Source organism: Lactuca virosa, chromosome 2, assembly GCF_052849685.1.
Source record: "Lactuca virosa cultivar CGN04683 chromosome 2, Lactuca_virosa_CGN04683_v6, whole genome shotgun sequence".
NCBI classification, from domain to species: Eukaryota; Viridiplantae; Streptophyta; class Magnoliopsida; order Asterales; family Asteraceae; genus Lactuca; species Lactuca virosa.
In genome coordinates this window covers 1,654,194-1,676,012 of record NC_136427.1, presented here as the reverse complement: position 1 = coordinate 1,676,012, position 21,819 = coordinate 1,654,194, and positions in this window count along the sequence as shown.

Sequence of the window (21,819 nt, the reverse complement as noted above, 5' to 3'; positions counted from 1 at the left end):
ACTATGTGACTTAGAAAGTGATTGAACATCCAACTTTCTCAAGACTTTGACACCTAACTCTCCCGGCTTGTCAATATGTGACTTCATCTCTAAGATGTGATCACACATAAACCTTGCTTGCCATTAGGGCTTGAGTGACCTTGAACTTGTGGGTTAGGGAGAATAATTGGTTGAGGTGGAGGAAGATAAGTATGACTTCCATGAGCCAAACTCGGGAAGTCATATTCATTTGGAAAGCTTGGTTTGGGAAGATCATTGTTGTCTAAACCAGACATCAACAATGGGAGAAATTCGCGTAAAGTTGATTTAAGTCCTTAATATAACACCCAATATGATATGTTAAGGCTAGGACCCAACAAACTATTTTATAACTTGGAAGAGGGATGCCGTAATCCAAGCTCTATAAAATATTTGAAGGTAGGTGAATGACGATTCACCAATTTCCACCAAGATAAACGAAATGTATTATTAGGTTTTAATTGGTTTTGAAACTCCTAGATTCTTTTGATATTCATTGAACTTTTCAATGGCATGTTTCAATCTCGAGTGTGCCCTTCAGGTTTTGTGACTGGGATGCCGAGGATCACAAAACAAGGTGTGAAATAACCATGCAAATATACTTGGTACCCTTAATATTTACCCCTCAAACGATGTGTCGGTTAACCACACACGCTCCAACAATACTATGATAAACATTAAGTTACCCTTTGCCTACCTTGTTAAGTCCAGGTTAGTGTGCCGGTTAACCACACACGCTCCACTAACAGCTTAAGCAAAGTGCAAAGGGTAATTTCATGGATTAGCACCTTATTCACATTTTCCTAAGTAACTAAGATTGGGAATTTATAATTGTTTAGTTACTTAGTACTTATCATTATACTTATAATGAAGGGAGAATTATAGTCCTTGTCCTACCTGTTCAGCTAACGACCCTCCACCGGTCAAGGAAGCGGTGAGTGAGAGTGGACACCCATTAAACTGCCATTTTATAGGGAGTAACCTTATACCCCCCTTATAGATCGGCTTCGTGAATGAGGCCTACTAATGGTAAGACGACTTTATCTTATACATATCTATATAATTAAAATTATAATAATAGTATAAGGGTTGAATTTTAAACTTTTAAAATTCAAAGGTCTAGTTTGGAATTAAAGTATACATGGGGGGTAACTTTACAAATTTCAAAACTTGAGGACAAGTTTTGAAACCTTTCAAAACTCTTGGATTTTTCATAACTTATGAGTTTAATTAAAGTTTAATGAAAAAAAAAATTCAAGTTCCATAACTTGAGGACAAGTTATGGAAGACATTAAATCATTTAATGATGACATTAAAAATAGTGACTCTTCTATTTTCATAACCTATCAGACTTAATGACACTTTAAAAAGAAAAACTCTTCACTTTCCAGGACAAGTTATAGAGTTCATTAAAACCATTAAGATCAAATATTCCAATTAACACAATAATCAAATAATTTTTCTATGATCTAGATTAAACTCATAAGTAAAGATAATTCACATCAACAATTTTCGAGAAATTAGATAATCATATAAACTCATACAAATCTTGAAACTTTGACAATTATCCTTTGAAGACTCTTGGAATTCATAACCTAAAGAGTTAATAAATGAGACATTTAACATCCATAACTTATGGAAGTTTCAAAACTCTTAAGATTATAACTTTAAAAAAAAACTTTTGAGTTCCAAAATTTGTAACTCCTTAAAACCATTTAGATCAAACTTTTAAAACAAATAAAATAATCATATCATTCTATCTTTTAATAAATTGACCTAATTCAACTATTGTAGTAAAGTGACTCAAATTTTATAAATAATTAGTTTTTCATAAAATCAAGTAATTATCATAAAATTTGACAAACTTCATGTTTTTTTTCTTTTTTTTTTTCCTTCAACTTGAAAAAAAAAATACATTTGCATCAAATATAATAAAAAACAACCCATGGCTCTGATACCACTATTGGGTTTTAGTATACTACATCATCCTATGGTGCACATACAACCCTAAATACCTTGGATCTATGTTTTCTCTAGTATACATGCAAATGGTTTCCAAGTTATTAAACCTATAACTAGCATGCATTTGACATAAACCATATAATATACTAGTTAGGGAAACATAACTTTTATGTGGCTTGAAGTCTTGATGTATTTGGCCTTAAGAGCTTAGCACCAATAGTATGAAATGCCTCAAATGGAATCACAACACACCTAGGACAAAGGTGGCCCTTGAAAGAGAATTTCATGCACCAAAACACCTCCATATTTCTCTAAGAAAAGAAGCGGTGATTTTGGCTATGGAGTAACCTATTTATATGTAGGATTCCAAGGGTCATGGGTATAACCCACAATCCATACCCATGGGTTTTATGATCCATGGTTCATGTCGCCCAACTCTTTATGTATCCATACATAAACTTGGTCCAACATGGATCATAAGCCCAACACATATAAATATAACTAATTATCATAATTAGTCACCATAGATTTAATTAGTCTCTTTTGATTACTAAATTAATTCCAAATTAATTCTTGATCGATACTAATTAAAACATATGATTTCATATTAATATATTATAACTTATAATATATTAATAAACCATAAATAACCTTCTCTCAAAAGTCTATCCTAACAAATTGTCCTGATGATATGCAACCCAAATGGACCATGCTACTCTCGAGTCAAGTACATACCAATAATAGTTATGGGCTTAGACATCTAATCCAACAATCTCGACGTGGGAGCTTCATGTCCCTTGGCCTTGTCCACCACCATTATTTCCGGCTTGGATGTGGGCTAGAGTTGTTGTCACTGCGGCTGAAACTGCCGCTTGGAAGGCTGTAGAGTTCATTTTCGGCGGGGGCGGCGGTGGTGGTGTTGTGTTGTTGTTCTTTCAGATCGGTCTTCTTGGCATCTTTCTGTCATTGATCAGAAGGACAGTGAGTTTCCAATGTATTTTATTTCACGAACTTATAGAATAGTATCGGTGATTTGGTTGCATATAGGCAAGTATGGACATAGACTTAACATGCACTAATAGTAATAGAGCACATCACAGATAACACATCGTAAGAAACATATATATCCGTTTTTCATTGATGTTAATTTCTTTAGTACATGAAAATTTTGCCTTCACAAGGCATACAAATACATGAAGTGCAATAAAATCTAACAGAGTAACGACTCCATGAGTAGTGTAATCACTTAATCATGTCATCGATAATACATAGGGAAATGAACAAAGGAAAACCGATACGGTAGCAATAACCAGATACTAGTCGCAACGAGTAGGGCCCTGTGGTGCTGAAGATGAGGTAGACGCGCCCTGAAGCTCCGATAACTTGCGTTCGGTGATCCGTACATGCTCTTCCAATGCGGTATGGCGCTCCTGGTACTCTCTGACCTCCGCCCGTGCAGTGGCCAGATCTTCTATGAGCCATTCCATTGGGTAGAAGTCTCACTCTAGGTCTCGCGTGCGAGCATTTGTAACCTGCATAGCCGCTAGCATCTGCCTTACTCGGTCGGTGGTCACTTGAGCCTGGGCACCGATGTCCCTGATACGTCTGACCACAAAGGGGAGTGCGCGATCTGCTGGTCCTCCATGCCGAAGATCGTAGTAACCTCGGTTCATCCCAAATGGTGGCTGTTGACCCTAGCGTCGGCCCCATCTCTCGATATCGTCAGCCCAAGGAGGTGTAGGGCCATTGTAGCCCATCCTATGCGGTGGTACTCTTGCCATGTAGGGAGGGTTGATAACCTCGGACTCTATGTCCGATTCTTCCTCCTCCTCCACCCCTTCCTCGTCATCCTCCTCGACTTCTTCATCGATGTCTTTTTTCTTTAAACTCCACCAGTTCTTCGGGGTCCTCCATGGGTTCCTCGGGGTCTTCTTCTTGGTCTTCCTCAATCCAACCCCCGTTCCCCTGATTGGGAAAGTAAGGGTCTCCGGGGAGGTGAAAGCCTGCCATGTCGTCTGAGCAAGAATGAGTGAGTATGAGAAAATAGATAGAATGCAAAACATACTCCTATAGTATTTTAATTATTTTAGGTTTGGTTCTTGAAACTTTTGGATAACGAGTTGGGAGGCATTAGCTTGTTGCAACACCTCTACCACTCCCGAACACATGTTGGTCAGATCTTAAATAAATATAGTTGATCAGGCTATATTTATCTTAGATATGATTATATAACTGCCCATATTTGACTGTAGTGTTCAACCTCTGAGTTATTTTGTTTTATTTCTTTTTATGATACACTCCTAGCAAGTATGTGTTCTTTTAATCAGAGTGTTTTAGTCCCATTGTATTTATAGTTGTATATCTTGTATGGCTAGATATACTACTTCACTATAAACAATGCTCTGATACCAATCTGTCACACCCCCGGACCAGAACGGCGGAAACGTCCGGAGGCGGGTGACGTCATTGCGCAGTATCATAACAATTGTGTATAAATGAAACATATCAAATCCCAACATCATACATCAATATAACAAGCTCACATTGTTTTACATCATGTTCATGTTCTCAAATTTTACACAAAAGAGACATCTGTAAGCAAATCCAAAATATAGCAAAATAGTCTTGACTCCACGATCCACAACCTGCTTATTGATTTCCTGAGAATACAAGTCGTTTGAAAAGTGTCAACATAAAATATGTTGGTGAGTTCATAACCATTTGCGTATAAAAACTTTGACGATAGTTTAGAAATCCATAAAATCCAATATTTTCTTATCAAAAAGTTGTAATTCTTGTTTCAAATCGTGTATAGTTGCATGTGTGTCTTAATTCATTGTTTTTGAAATCGTATAAAATTTGTTTCTTCGAGAAAATCCTATATTTTCTGATATACAAAAATAGTAGCTTTAGTAAAACATAACACTTGTGTGGAAAAGATCTCATTGAGTAATCAAAACATGATTGATTGTAAACGAAGGTGAAATCTGTATAAATACGTTTCTGATATATTCTAGTGAGTCGTTGATGATATATGGTCCAGACGGCTCTAGCGCGCCAGCCTGGCCTGGCACGCTCCTGCCAACCTTGCCGGGGACTCCCTTTCCAGCCTCGCTGGGGACTCTCCTGTTGGTTTATACGACTTAGTCCAGTCCGATGTCATTGGCCGCATACCAATAACACCAGACTTGGGGGACTTGATGATATATGGTCCATTGGCATGGCCTAGACTGCTCTAGCGCGCCAGCCTGGCCTTGCACGCTCCTGCCAGCCCTGCCTGGCGTTCTCCTGCCAGCCCTCCCTAGCGTTCCCTTGCCAGCCTTGCTGGGGACTCCCTTGTCAGCCCTGCTGGGGACTCTCCTGACGGCTCGGCCAGGCACTCCCTCGCTTGGCACTCCCTTGCCATCCTGCGTGGGGCGCGCCCGCCAGCCCCGCCCGGCGCCTCCGGGCGACCTCGCCCACCTCCTCGCTAGATGGGCCTGAATTGGGCTGGCCCAAGGCCTGACCTAATTGTCCCCTATATAATGAACAGTACCTCCTCCATGAAAGAGGACTCTCTCCCAAGTGGTTCAGCCGCCACTAGATCCTTCCCCATGGCTCAGCCGCCACTATACTCCGGCATGGCTGATGATATATGGTCCATTGGCATGGCCTAGACTGCTCTAGCGTGCCAGCCTGGCCTGGCGCACTCCTTCCAGCCCTGCCGGGCGTTCTCCTTCCAGCCCTGCCTAACGTTCCCTTGCCAGCCTTGTTGGGGACTCCCTTGCCAGCCCTGCTAGGGACTCTCCTGATGGCTCGGTCAGGCACTCCCTCACCTGGCACTCCCTTGCCATCCTCTCCTGGTGCGCGCCCGCCAGCCCTGCCTGGGGCGCGCCCGCCAGCCCCGCCCGACGCCTCCGGGTGGCCTCGCCCATCTCCTTGCTAGTTGGGCCTGAATTGGGCTGGCCCAAGGCCTGACCTAATTGTCCCCTATATAATGAACAGTACCTCCTCCATGAAAGAGGACTCTCTCCCAAGTGGTTCAGCCGCCACTAGATCCTTCCCCATGGCTCAGCCGCCACTATACTCCGGCAGGGTGGCTCAGCCGCCACCCGCCGCCATACACCACCACTAGCACCAAGATGGTTCTATCCAGCTATGGAGGACCATCTCAGATCTTCTAGGTGATCTAACTTGACTATCGGAGTCCGTTCCAGGGGCACAGTCCCTGGGACGGCTCTAACGACTTTGCACTGTGATGTCCAGATCTCCGCCGCAACATAAGACTAGAAGAAGCGCCGGAGGTCGATGTCGCATCATTTGGCGCCATCCCGGACTTGAACAAGCAGCCATCATCTTGTTCTTGCCAAGATCGGTTCAGATCTGTTGTGCTTCAGCTCAGGTTCTTCTCAGATCTGTTCATTTCTAGCACCTTTCAGTTCAGATCCATTTGGCTTTTGCCAAGATCTGTTCAGATCAGTTTGGTCCTTCACAAGATCTCTTCAGATCTGTTTAACCATCATTCATATCTTTTGATATGCTTTTTTTAGTTCAGATCTCTTGATCTGTTGAGGTTTTCTCGTTCAGATCTTCAGATCTGTCTCGTTTTTTTTGCTCAAATATGTTGTGATATTTCATTTTAGTTCATCTGAACAACTCTTAAGCTTTAAAAGATTTTATCAGATCCATTTTTTCCGTTTATACTTTGATGGGTTCTTCAGAAAGTCATGAAGAATGAAACTCTTATGAGTTCTTAACCCATTTTCGTTTTTATTTGGTGCTTTATCAAACAACTTGAAGAGAAGAGAAACTCTTTGTGGTTATTTATCTTAATTCAAGTTGGTGTTTCCTTTGGAGGCTCCAAAAAAGAAAAACGAAAATTTATGAGATCTGTTTCTTTTTTATATTTCAATAGCTTTTTGAGCAAACTGAAAGGAAAAGAAAATCTTATGAGAATAGACTTTGTCAAACCCGTTTTTGTTTATATATTGGGGGTTTTTCCCAGTAGGTTGAGAAGAAAAGAAGCTTTTTATGAGTTTTACCTCATCTTTTCTTCATAAATTATCAGAAAATCCTTCCCAAGTTGTGCATTTTAGTGTATATTTTTACTTTCTGTAACAACCATTTGTACATATAGTTGTATGGCTTGTACAAGACCTTCAAAAACAAAAAAGAGAAAGTAGAGATGAAGTGTTGAAAGAAAGTACTCAGTAAAAAAGAAGAGTAAGGAGACGAATATACAAAATTTAGTGTTGTTTCTTTTTCATATCAACAAAAAAATGAGATGTGATAGCTGTATACAGCTCTATGTTGTCGTTTCATGGCCGACCAAAAAAAGAGGAGAGGTGGTAATTAGTTATACCATCTACTATTATATTTCCTATCAATTACATAGAGGGCCCCACGAATACAGAAATACAGAAGACTATTAAAAGTCAATTGAAAACACAAAATACTAGAGGTGGGCCCCACCCGTCTCACTCGTCTCCATCAAACAGAAGACGCAGTGGTCCGATGACCACCTTCTCCGGTCGACCCCCTTCCACCTGTAAATGAAACCAAAGCAGCAACGACCTTCACCAATCGTCGATGACCCCTGGCTACTCAGCGACGACCCCTACAAACCAGCTCTGGTAGTGACCGTCGCTTCCAACAGCGACCTGTAGACCAACACTAATCGCTTTCGAGTCCGACGCCGAGCGACTGCCCAAAACATCTCCAATAGGCAGTAGTTGCTCCACCAGCAACACTCACGTCCGCTACCTGCAACGATCTCTGGTCCTCATCTTCATGATTTGTAGCCGCCAACGGAACCACAACACCACCGCTAGAAACTGATTACTGTCCCGACTCCTTTCCTTGGATGTCTGAAAAACCACCATGCGTTCTTGAATCCGAAAAGGAGGGCCTAGGTGCCATCACCGATTGCTTCCAGATTCGACAAACCATCTCCAAGCAGTCACGGATTCCTTCGGAGCGCACCATCATCTCCATCGGAACCATCGTCGACCAAAGCAGCTCCAGCGTCAGGAGCCATCGCCGATCAACCTTAACGAGTGACGCAGGGCAGCAGCCACCGCCGACCTAATCTAGGGTGCCACCAAAAGCATCTCCGGCCGAAGAACGCAGCAATCCAGTGTCGCCGACAGAGCTTACTATTTCGATTTCCTTCACAGATGATGAATGTCGGCGAAGTAGCCCCGTCAATTTCCAGATCCCAATCGACACCTACGCTTTTTCTTTGAGCGTTTCCTCTTCAGTGAAGACGAGGGTAACGATAGTGGGCAGGAACAAATAAAACAAATATGGTGGGCCCAATGCTATACTTGGACTGTGGTCCACAATCAACCTACGCACAAAAAAAATTTTGACTTGAGCTAGCGAATTGTTAATGGGCTCACAACTCCGCAAGTGGGTTAATTTATATGAACCGGGCTTCTCCAATCAGGCTGCAGTAATTCATAATATCTTATTGGGTTGGCCCAGCACAAAATAACCCAATTTTTGCAAAAATAAACTAGCAAATGAGTTGTTCAACGCTAAAGTATCTTAATGTCTTTCAAACAAGATACGCATTCAGAAAATGCGTTGCAGCCTGGATCGCTCGGAATTTTAAAAAAAAAACAAAAAAAAAGAGAAAGAAAAGAAGGAGAATATGAACTTGGGCTGATTATTCGCGGGCTCTAACAAGAAATAATAGCGATTTTTGGCTGTGACAGTTTGGGTTTCATATAAATTGATATTTAATGGGCTACCTCCAATGCAAAAATGATCCAATTTTGCAAGACAAAAATTAGCAATTTTATACTCGCACACCGCAAGCCCCGCTCAGCAAATACATTTTAGAATACGGTTGGTATTTTCAAAAAAAGGAGGGGGAGAAGAGTAGTATATTACTACTACTACTCGTGAAGCATTCTGAAATAGCCATCAGTAACTGCGCTACGTGGCTATCAGCAGTCGTGTTGACCAATCCCGGGAAGTCTTGCTAATATGATCTCACCATTCATCTTAACCGGTCTGCGCTAGTCTTACTGCCCAGCTCTCAGTAGCCGCACAGCTCGACCTTCAGCAGCGACACGACCTAGCTCAAAAGTTGCAAAGCCCAGCCATCAGCAGCTACTTTATCTGACTCCCAGCAGTTGTGCTGCTTAGCTCTCGACAGTGGTGCTATCTGCTTTTTGTGAGCACTTGTGTCGCCTAGCTCTTTCCAACAGCTATGTATCTCAGCTTCCAGTAGTTTTACATCTATATTCCCCTTTTCTTCGCCCCCTCTAAGGGAAAAAAAGGGGGGGAGTAGGGTCGGTGCGACACATGCATAAGTGATTCCGAAGGGGCAGAGTTAAAGTACATGAAGGGCTGATGATATGCATGACAGTGCACTCCCGAGGTGATATTAATATTCCGAGTCGGAAGATCAGCCCTGCTGTTCAACTCAGACTGGTCACACGAGCTAGACACATAGATTGTAGGGTGCTACGCCCAATCAGGCGAGCTTCAGTACCCTCGCCTTGAGTCGCCTGGCTTCCCAGCCCGACTCCATTACAGCGGCAAGCTCCGCATGCGAGGTTCAGTACCCTCGCCTTGAGTCGCCTGGCTTCCCAGCCCGACTCCATTACAGCGGCAAGCTCCGCATGCGAGGTTCAGTACCCTCGCCTCGAGTCGCTTGGCTTCTCATCCCGACTCCACTATAGCGGCAAGCTCCGCATGCGAGGTTCAGCACCATCGCCTCGAGTCGCTTGGCTTCTCAGCCCGACTCCATTATAGCGGCAAGCTCCGCATGCGAGGTTCAGCACCCTTGCCTTGAGTCGCCTGGCTTCTCAGCCCGACTTCATTATAGCGGCAAGCTCCGTATGCAAGGTTCAGCACCCTTTCCTTGAGTCGCCTGGCTTCTCAGCCCGACTTCATTATAGCGGCACGCTCCGCATACAAGGTTCAGCACCCTTGCCTTGAGTCGCCTGACTTCTCAGCTCGACTCCATTAACGGCATGCTCCGCCAATAAGGCTCAAAGGCTCGCAACGTTTGCCTATATGAATCCACACAATGCTTTCCCGCGTGATTTATCTACAATCATTGGCAGCCAAGACCGATTTGTTCCACGCGATGCTTTCCCGCGTGACATCTCCATGACCGATGGCTGCTAAGCCCAGACTATTCTCCTAAGTCGCGCAACATAAGTCGCGCATCGTCACGCACCACAAGTCGTGCATCACAAGCTTATTCCACACCATGATCTTGGTGCTTCCTCTCTCACAGTCATCATGGTTTTCTTGAGCTCGGACGATCGATGAAGTGTTATCCACATTACAACCTGCTATAGTGAGGATACTCTCCAGCAAGAAGGTCATCCCGACCGTGGCCCTACTACCTGCGACCCCACAGCATCTCTGTTTCCTGACTCTCGGAAACGGTCTTGCTGTGTAACCCTACCTGTAGCCTCGCCACAGCATCTATGTTCCCTGGCTCTCGGAAATGGTCTCGCTGTGCAACCCTACCTGTAGCCTCGCCGCGTGCCCCCAACACCTCTGTTTCCTGGCTCTCGGAAACGGTCTTGCTATGCAACCCCAACCTATAGCCTCACTGTCTATCCCTCAACAATTCTATTGTCTGGCTATCGGCAATAGTCTCACTGCGTGGCCCTCGCTAGCAAACTAGTCGCCCAGCTCTCAGAATCTATTCCTCGCCTCCTTTAAGAAAGGGGGGGAGTAGGGTCGGTACGCCGCAATCCAGCTAGGTGTAGCCCGAGCAAGAAAGATCCTCAAGATGGCTATTAATGCAGACTATGTAGACGGTTACTGGTGACATCCCATCTCGCATGGCTACCACAACAATCATGTCGGATAACAGTCTCAGGGACTGAATGGCAAGCTTACGCTTCTTAGCTACCCCGGCCAGACATTTTATCGACATCAATGTCGTGTAACACTCTTTAGCAACCTCGGTCTGCATCAACGCAACAACAGTTATGATGCATCTCACCGACCGATCGCACTCCTCTCAATGAAGGAGTAACAAGTCAACTCAAGCCGCATAAGCAATGTTTGGCTCTTCGCACAACCCCACGACTCTCGTGGGTGAGGTTCGGTCATTCTTTTTTATTATTTATTGTATTGGTGCTTTATGTACTCCGATCCGATTGTCAGCAACCCAATCGCATCAGACTAGGGGGACTTGACGACGCACAATTTATATGACTAGTTTAAGTCCGATGTCATTGGCCGCGTACCAATAACACCAGACTGGGGGGACTTGATGATATATGGTCCAGACGGCTCTAGCGCGCCAGCCTGGCCTGGCGCGCTCCTGCCAACCTTGTCGGGGACTCCTTTGCCAGCCTCGCTGGGGACTCTCCTGTTTGTTTATACGACTTAGTCCAGTCTGATGTCTTTGGCCGAGTACCAATAACACCAGACTGGGGGGACTTGATGATATATGGTCCATTGGCATGGCCTAGACTGCTCTGGCGCACCAGCCTGGCCTGGCGCGCTCCTGCCAGCCCTGCCTGGCGTTCTCCTGCCAGCCCTGCCTAGCGTTCCCTCACCAGCCTTGCTGGGGACTCCCTTTCCAGCCCTTCTGGGGACTCTCCTGACGGCTCGGCCAGGCGCTCCCTCGCCTGGCACTCCCTTGCCATCCTCTCCTGGTGCGCACCCGCCAGCCCTGCCTGGGGCGTGCCCGCCAGCTCCGCCCGGCGCCTCCGGGCGGCCTCGCCCAGCTCCTTGCTAGCTGGGCCTGAATTGGGCTGGCCCAAGGCCTGACCTAATTGTCCCCAATATAATGAACAGCACTTCGTCCATGAAAGAGGACTCTCTCCCAAGTGGTTCAGCCGCCACTACATCCTTCCCAATGGCCCAGCCACCACTATACTCCGGCAGGGTGGCTCAGCCGCCACCCGCCGCCATACACCACCACTAGCACCAACATGGTTCTCTCCAGCTATGGAGGACCATCTCAGATCTTCTAGCTGATCTAACTTGACCGTCGGAGTCCGCTCCCGGGGCACAGTCCCTGGGACGGCTCTAACGACTTTGCACTGTGATGTCCAGATCTCCGCCGCAGCAGAAGACTAGAAGAAGCGCCGAAGGTCGATGTCGCATCAGTTGTTATAACCATACTAATGTGACGGTGTGCCTATTATGATGTTCTTCAGGCGTCGGTTTTGTTCAAGACATTTGTCACCCTAGACTGGCCGGTCTAGCTGTAGCGAACAACAAAGGTGCGGGGTGTCAACCCCGTATAGATCTATACACAAATTCCCGCTCTCCCTCCAGGAGACTCTATTTATAACTCTTACATGATTTAAAGTGTACAATATTGTATTAATATATGTACTGTGAAGATTTTGTCTGACTAGAATACTAACCGATCTTTGAGCAAATCGTGAAAATCATTATTTACTAAATAAATAATAATAATAGTTGTAGTTGTAACTAGATATTTCGTTTCGTTCGTTTCGTTTATTGGAATTAATCCGATTTGAAATATTTATCAAAATGACCCAATATTATCAAAGCCGGCAAACAGCCTCTTTTTCTTTTTAAAAGACTTTGTGCGACTCAAATTATCGGAAATTACTACGTTGTGGTTTATATATAATTTGACTTGTGTGAGTTTATGACAACAGCTTTATGACATACAAATTTTTCTGTCATAACCACTCTATTTGTATATTTTCTTGCCGCAAATACTAATGTCAACTATTTATGAAATACCCCCTAATAGTTTGCAAAAATAATCATTGATGGCATCAAGTCCCAAACTTTGAAGATCCTAGCAATTGTGTCATCTTCTAAGTGTATTTCAACAACTTTTTATCTTCAGATATAGAGATATGAAGTAAGAGGGTATGAATGTACACATTCAAAACCTTGGGAGGCTCTTCTTGTACATAAAGTATTTCTCTATATGGTGGTTTTTTAAGCATTTATAATATTTTCATATAATCTGTGAACTCACGTTCATGAAAAATTTGTTATAATATAATAACATCTCAACATACATACTAAACATACAAATACATGCAATTAGCCAAGGATTTGGACAAGATTTGACTTGTATTCTCCCCCAAAAACAATAAAAACTTAGAAAAAGGTGGGGTATGAAGCTCACATTGGTTTGTTTGCTGGGTGATTTGAAGAGTGATGAGGAAGTTTCCAAGCTCCAAAACTTGGAAGATTCTTAAATCTCTAGAGTATTCTAAGAATAATTTTTATGTGTAAATATAATGAAATCTTAGAATAATGTGAAGAATAATTATTTAAAGTGAATAAAATACTCACCCAAGAAATCTGGGAATTTCCCTTGAAGAGATGAACTTGGAGCTTAAAGGAGTTGAGAGTATTCTTGAGAGTTTTCTGGAAGTGAAGAGTGAGAAGTGGAATAAGGGAGGAAAGGAGTTCACATATCTAAAGGGGATGATAAGGGTGACTTGACATTTGCATGGAGGGCTGGTGGGTAAAGCTTGTTTTCTAAGGATAATGTGTGTTTAACTGGGATTTGCGTGGGAAAATGGAGGATTTGCATCACATCACAAAGTCAAACTCCTTATCTTCTTAGAAACCCTTTAAAAATCTTGGATATTATTTTATATAAATATATTTAAAATAATTAATTTTGGCATAAAGCAGGAGTTTAAGGGTCTTAGGATATGGAAAATACGAGTTTGGTGTGATTTCCGGTGTCAAAATGTCTTAAAATGAGAAAAAGGTCCGAATATGATGAAAATCTGGAGTGTATCCTTGCTCCTGCGAGGGTCTGAGGTGCATAAGAAGGATTTCGGAGCCATTAAGCAACTTACGGAGTCAAACAGGTGAGTTCCGAAGGGCTTCCTTCTGATCTGGAGTCATTCTTCAAGTTCCGGAGGGCATACTCTCGGATCCGAAGCGCGTGCGAGGTCAGCAGTCCGGACCGAGGATGCGAAGCTGGCTCAAAGTTCCGAAGCAACACTAAACCATTGCGGAGTAGGTGAGGTCCGAAGCAAAGGTGATGGTTCCGAAATGGGTGGTCCGGATGAGAGGCTTCCGAGATGTGTTTCCTCTTGGTTCCTTAGAAGGGATTCCGGACTAAGAGGGTTCCGTACCAAGAGGGTTTAGGACCAGTAGGGTTCCGGACCAAGAGGGTTCCGGACCAAGAGGGTTCCGGACCAAGAGGGTCCTTTTGGGTTTTCTCCTCCGGTTTTGGGCTGTTTTCGATTGAGGAAGGTGCGTAGGGAGATTTGGGAGAGATTTCACATACTTGGAGAGATTTGGGAGAGATTTCACATACTAAGAGAGATTTGGGAGAGATTTCACATACTTTGAGAGATTTGTGAGAGATTTCACATACTTGGAGAGATTTGGGAGAGACTTCACATACTTGGATGGATTTGGGAGAGATTTCACATACTTGGAGAGATTTGGGAGAGGCTTCATATTCTTGGATGGATTTGGGAGAGATTTCACATACTTGGAGAGATTTGGGAGAGATTTCACATACTTGGAGAGATTTGGGAGAGATTTCAGATACTTGGAGAGATTTGGGAGAGAGTGAGATATAGTGGGAGAGATTGAGAGAGACTTTGCCGGGAGCCCTTATTAATGTTTTCTTCGTAGAGTAAGGACTTTAGACTTAGTTACGTTACATTTTGAGTGTTATACACCCCCAAAGGGTACATTATAGAGTTGTTACTTCCCTAAATCATATTAGGGTTTTAAATTTTGTACATAAGGGACTTTCAAGTGTTACTTTGCATTAGAAATTATAGTCGTACATTATAAACATAAATAAATTCCTAACATATAACACTAGTTGAGTTAACCGAGTTGACTTGTTGACCTTGACTTGACTTTGACTTGACCCGAAGCTTGCCGGTTGTCACATGGTGGGAGGAGGTCGGACGAGCCATTAAAGATGACACAGTTCTAGATGCGATGACTTGGAGTGATTTTTCGGCCAGGTTCAGGGCCGAGTTTGCACTTGTTATTGAGGTGTAGCAGCTTGCCAGGGAGTTCGAGGATCTCTAGCAATTGACTGAGACGGTGACTAAGATCACCGCGATGTTTAGGGAGAGGGACCTTCTCATTCCGCAATACGTGGAAGACGAGGATATGAAAAAGGCCCGATATCATGAGATGTTGCGGAGTGATATCCGCCAGTTTGTGAGCCGCTCCAGCTGCAAGACGCTTGAGGACATGATTGCTAGGGCGAGAGAGAGAGAGAGAGAGAGAGAGAGAGAGAGAGAGTTAGATTTATAGATGGAGATGAAGAGGAAACCCAAGGGGGTTCAGACAGGGTGTGCGAGGAAGAAGCCCAAGGTGTCAGATTATAGACCTAGGAGCCAGCAGGGTCATAGCCATTGTGGCGAATGCGGCAAGATGTACGATGGGATGTGCAAGGCAGGGAGTTCAGGCTCCTTTAAGTGTGGCCGGACTGGGCATGTGAGTAGAGATTGTACAACTACTACCACCACCACCACAGTATATAGCAGATCTGATTTGCTTTCAATGCAATCAGAGGGGACATAAGCGGTCCCAGTGCCCGAGTTTAGCAGCGGCAAGGCAGGTGGCAGCACTCGATCCTGCTACTTAGAGGATTACGGACGACCGTCAGGGTTGGGAAGAGGCGCCTGTGGCGAGGTGCAGGGCCTTTCAGTTGACAGCAGAGGAGGCACAAGCAGCTCCCGACGTGGTGACGAGTATATATCTTCTCTTTATCTCTTTATTTATGCTGATTATTGCTTATGTTTATGTGTTTTGTTATAGGATCGTTCCTAGTGAACGGTATATCAGCCTTGGTACTGTTTGATTCAGGTGCCACCCGATCTTTTGTGTCGCTCGCACTCAACAAGCGATTCATAGGGGCTCCTATGGAGTTGGATTGCCCACTTGATGTAGAGATAGCAGATGATAGGACCGTCAGGGTTGCGAAGGTTCACCGGGGATGTACACTATAGGTGTTCGATGAGTAGTTTTTTGTGGATCTAGTCCCTATTCCCCTGGGAGGGAATAAGGTTATAGCTGGTATGGACTGGTTGAGTCCCAATGGGGTAGTGATTTACTACGAGCAGCATCTAGTGAGGGTTTGGACTCCTAGTGGGGGAGGGTTAGTGATTCAGGGCGAGAGGCTGCAGAGTGGACCGACTCTATGCTCATCAGCGAGAGCGAGGCGCTACCTTCAGTAGGGTTGCATGGGTTACGTCGGATATGTTATGGATACCCATGACAAGGGTAAGACGACAGTGGATGATGTACCAGTAGTGCGGGAGTACCCGGATATATTTCCAGAGGATTTTCCTGGGATACCTCCGGAGAGACAGGTCAAGTTTAGGATTGACCTAGTCCCTGGTGCGGCTCCGATAGCCAAGGCACCATATCGGTTGGCTCCTACCGAGACGCAGGAGTTGTCTACGCAACTGCAAGAGCTGCTAGACAAGGGATTTATTAGTCCAAGTAGTTCGCCATGGGGAGCCCCGATCCTGTTTGTGAAGAATAAGGACGGGTCATATCGCATATGTATAGACTACCGGGATTTGAATAAGGTCAAGGTGAAGAACCGTTACCCCCTCCCGAGGATTGATAATTTGTTTGACCAGCTACAGGTTGCATCTTGGTTCTCCAAGATTAATCTATGATTAGGTTATCAGCAGGTGCGAGTGAGGGACGAGGATGTATAGAAGGTGGCTGTTAGGACTCGTTATGGTCATTAAGAGTGTGGTCATGCCGTTTGGGCTCACCAATGATCTAGCCGTGTTCATGGACCTCATGAACCGCGTGTGCAGACCGATGTTGGATCGGTCTGTAATAGTCTTCATTGATGACATCTTGGTTTACTCCAAGACTCAGGAGCAGCATGAGGAGCACCTGAGGGATATGCTGGAGACACTGAGGAGGGAGAGACTTTTCGTAAAGTTCTCAAAGTGTGACTTTTGGTTGCGTGAGGTGCATTTTTTGGGGCACCTTGTCAACCACAAGGGTATTCTGGTCGATCTGGCCAAGATAGAGGCTGTGATGCAGTGGGAGGTTCAGAGGTCTCTGTAAGGTCCAAATATGGATCTTTACCAGTAGTTAAGCAACAATCAATCACAGAATAAGAGTAAGATGAAAAGAAATCAAGCTTGCACACGATTATATTGAGAAAATCGTATGGTACAACTCGATAGGACTCTATGGCATCAACAACAACTAAAAGACTAACACCTCCTCTATATATACAAGACACGATCATAAAGTGGGTTTGCAACCGTAAACAAAGTTTACGGTCGTAAACGTGTTTACGGCCGTAAACACAGTTTACGGTCGTAAACACACAAAAAGTTCAACAATCAACAAACAACCCATAAACACTACAACAGACTCATTCTGAACATAAAACAATGAAAGCCTAGACCAAACCATTTCCAGGGTCCTTCAATCTCCCCCTTGGTTTGGTTCTAGCTTAGACTCAATCCTTGTCGACCACCAGAACATCTGACGTTCCCATCGCTCCATTCCACATCTTCTTTTCAATGATCTCAGCCACCATCGCCATGTATTCTTTCGCCGCGGGCTCGAATATTGTTTCAGCCACCTTAATCTGCTGAGTAGCAAGACGATGAATGTCCCATTTGTTAAATTGAAGCAAGTCCCTTTTCTCATAGAGACGGATGCAATCATCTTTAAGCTTGATGACAGCGGCATCCGTTAATTCGTCATATACCCAATACAGCATGGATGCAAGAGAACCATTAGGGTAGTTTTGAAGAACAGGGACTTGTTTCACTTGTGCGGTAGCTGGCCACATCACTTGTTTAAGTGGCCGATCAGTCTTGGGATCAAGCACATTGGGGTGAACCTTGACGATTGACTGAGCAGTCTTCATCGAAGGAAATCCTTTAGCAACTTGATCTTCCAAAAACGATTTAAACTGGCTCGCCCTGGGATTATTTGAAGGATTGGAAAAAGGAGCCTTAGACATCTCAATAAGATCAATCTTGGTAAAAGAGTCAAAGTCGTGAGCGTCTTTGTATAGTTCATTTTTGCCGCTCTTTCTCCTTACCATGAACATGTTCATCGTGTCATGGAATCCCCAAGAGATGATTCCAGACCTGTCACCATAAATGTCTCTGAAGCGATTTTCGCCCAGATCCGTAACAGTAACATGTTGTTTATCCCAGGGCGCCTTATGATCTGCGCTTCGTTTGAATAGAATTTGACCCTTTTCAGATTCCTGGGTCGACTTCTTGCGTTTAAGGCCTTTCCACGTGGAGCTTGCTCTGGTTCCTTTTCAAAGCGGTCTACGACGGTGGTGGTTCTGATAGTTGTAGGAGCAATGGGAGCATCTTGATTAGGAAGATAAATATGTGGCTCTTCAACAGATGACTTGAATTCGCCCCCAAACTTATCTTCCAGCTTTTTATTCAAGTCATAGTAACTGGCGGTCAGAAGGCCAAAATGAGTCTGGAGATTTGTAATTTGTTTGGTCTTCGCAACATTTTCTTCATTAAGTTCTGCCATTTGAATACTGAGCTGTGTGTTTTCAGCTTGAAGGCCTGCGACCTTAATGTCAAGCTCAATATTCTTCTAATCCAACTCGACATTTTTCTGACTCAGAGCATCGACCTGCTTCTGAAGAGCAAAAAGTGTAAGACCTTCTTCTCCTGTGTTACCACCCCCTATATTAATTCCTTTGCCACGCAAGGGTGATGTTGAAAATGGTTCTCTGGCCAAGAGCGCTGCTAACTTGACAGAGGTAGCGTTGTGCTCTGGCCTCAGAGGAGTGAAGTCCGTCGGGAAGGACGAGCCACCGGTTTCGTAGAAGGTACTGGGACCTTCACTGATTGGCTCAGTTGATACTATGACTGGGGTTGTTGTTGGTGGAGCTGAAGCACTTTGAGTCACCAGTCTTGGGTCAAGTCTTCGTCTTTTGCTAGGAGAAGGTGTAGTTTGAGTGACTGGAGGATCACTTTCCATCGGCGCAGATGTAGGTAAGACAACATCAAGGGGAGGAATCCCTGACGTCACCACCATAGGAATTGCTATTTCCGCCGATGTTTTGGTTGGTGGAGGTGTAGCTTCAAGAACATCTTCTTCTTCCCTTGTCTCAGTTGTCGTTTTAGCAACTTCATTGACATTGTCGAGCAACTCATTGAGGTTTACCTCTTTCAGGAAATCCTCGTTACTCCCAAAATTAACAGGAATTTCATCATTGTCAAAACCTGTGAGATCCAGGTCTTCATACAAGTCAGTTTCTGACCCCGACCCCCTGTGAGAATCTTCTTGAACCCGAGTGGATGTCATTTCATGTTCCGAAGCTACATCAGCATTAACAGCTAAATCTTCTTCTTCTTCATGATCTGAGACAGTGATGATAATTTCAGAAATAACCCTCTCGGAGGAAGTTGGCTCAGATGACATTTTCTCTGACGTTCCATGCGACTCAGAAGACTCGTCAATTTCAGCAAATTTTCCAAATTTGACCAGAGGATGCAATCCTTGAAAAACGACTTTGCCCTTTCTATTTTGCTTGATAAGACCAACTGTGTGAGGGCCCAAGGATTTGATATCCAACTTGTCACCATCCTTGACCATTTCTGGAAACTAATCGTCGACAAACACTTGGATAAGCCTTGGATAAAGTAGAAATGCATCTCTGGTCCCCCGAGTAATGGCATTAATGTTCACCGAGAACTCATCAAGAAAGAACTTTGAGAAATTAAACTTTATGCCAGCAGCCAAGGAGACAATTGCCCCGGTGTTTCTGAGAGAGATCTCATCGGCTCCTGATCTCCTGCCAAAAATGCAGCTCACGAACACGTGTGCCAGGAATCGCCAGTAAGGAGGCAGGAGCTTCTTCACTGTGGGAGGGTAGATACCCTCGTATCTCATCCTCTCAAGAACCCTTTATACATCTTCAATTCCAATTTTAGTAGGGAAATTAGATTCATCAACGACAAGCAAAGTATTTCTGATGTACTCCTCCGTAATAGTGATCTTGCAACCTTTGACTATGGCTTCAATTGTTATCTCTCCATTGACCTTTTCCATTTTTACAGTTTGCCAAAATTCCCGGATGATGTTTTGATAGATGATGGGATTTACTGTGATGGCATAGGATAAGCAGCACTCCCTTAGCCTGTAGATCATGGATTTGAACTCCGCATGAGCGACTGGAGGATCATCCAACACGATCGCCAAATTGTGCATATCCGCGAACTTAAGATTGGCCATTTTTCTGCACTAAACAAGCCAAGTAAGAAAACACAGGATTTTAACAAGTTAAATCATTTAGTTTTCTCAATTAGACAATTTATTTTGGCTTTTAAAAATTAGTTTGACTACAAAATATTGGAGTTTATGGTCAAAATAGTCAAACATTGGAGTTTACAGTCAAAGGAAGTCAAGCATGGGTTTACGGTCAAAGATGGTCAACAGACCGTAAACTGAGTTTACGGTCGTAAGACCAAAACTCGGGTTTACGGTCGTAAGACCAAAACTCGGGTTTACGGTCGTAAGACCAAAACTCGGATTTATGGTCATAAGACCAAAACTCGGGTTTACGGTTGTAAGACCACTTTGGGTTTACGGTTCTTGAATGATCCGAAACCGTAAACTCCTCGTGAACAGTAAACGCCGACAAAACTTTAAGCTTCGATTACTCCTTCGTTTTTGGTCGGAATGGCGAATAGAGAGCATATCCTTGGTCGGATTCATCATACCTTCGATATGTACTAGGCCGATTTCTCAAAAACTTCAACAAAAATTTCGATGAGAAAGAGTAAAGAGAGAGAATGTGATTGCGACTGTAAAGGGAGATGTGACAACCGTCAAATTTCGGTCAATTCAAAGTCAACAAGTCAAACCGGTCAACCCCAATAACCCTTGTATGCTAGGGTTTACGTTATGTAATCACTATACAATTCGCTATTTTAATGAGAAATCATCATTTGGAAAGTTCATGTGTTTGATTTTCCTTAGCCTTAACAAGTGCTAAACAACGAACCAAAGCGATAAAACACTATTACACAATCATTGGGATTGTGTAAGACACAAAAACACGGTTTAATGGGGTTTACGAACCTTGCGTTGTGAAGCCGGACACTCAAATTAATCACAAACGAAACCTCTCTAAATCGTTTTCACTTTATCTCTTTCTAATTGAAATCTCTCCCAAATCTCTCTCAAAAGTTACTTTAACTTTTTGTAATCATTTGGGTCATCTCGACCCTTAATCGGGTCAAAAAATCGCTTGAAACTGGATAAAAACGAGTAAAATAGCTTTAAGGATCCGAAACCAAAGCTTTTGGACCGAAGCCTCGCATCTGAGGCCTCTGGTCCGAAGCCCGTGTCCGAAGTCCGCCCGTACGAAGCGAAGGCCCGTCCGAAGCGAAGGTCGCATCCGTGGGTTTTTATAAAATATATTAAAAGAATTGGTGATTGAACTAATTATTGAGGGAATATTTGCTTTTCCATAATTTATGGCAAAAGCAACCCACTACCACCTCACTCTATGATCAGCCACTCTTTCCCACTACCCCTTGTCTCCTTAGTGGACCTTTACAGCCAATCTCCAGCTCTTCCCACGTTCTAAGAGCTGGAGGATTGATCCTCTCTCCTCATTCTCCATAAAACTCTTTCATTCTACACTTAGCAACCAAGAACACTCTCCAAAATTCTCTCATCTTTTCTCTCAACTTCAAGAACTTCAAGGATTTCTCCAGGGATTTCTTGCTTCAATTAGTAAGTATCTTCATCATTCACATAATTATTAAACTCCATTCTACTACAATCATTGATATCTTACACAAGTTCCATCTTATTCGGTGTTAGATTCTCGAATCATCAAGACATCTTCTTAGTGTTCTTGAGTTGAACACTTCCTCTCTCTCACTTTCATCTACTGAAACCACA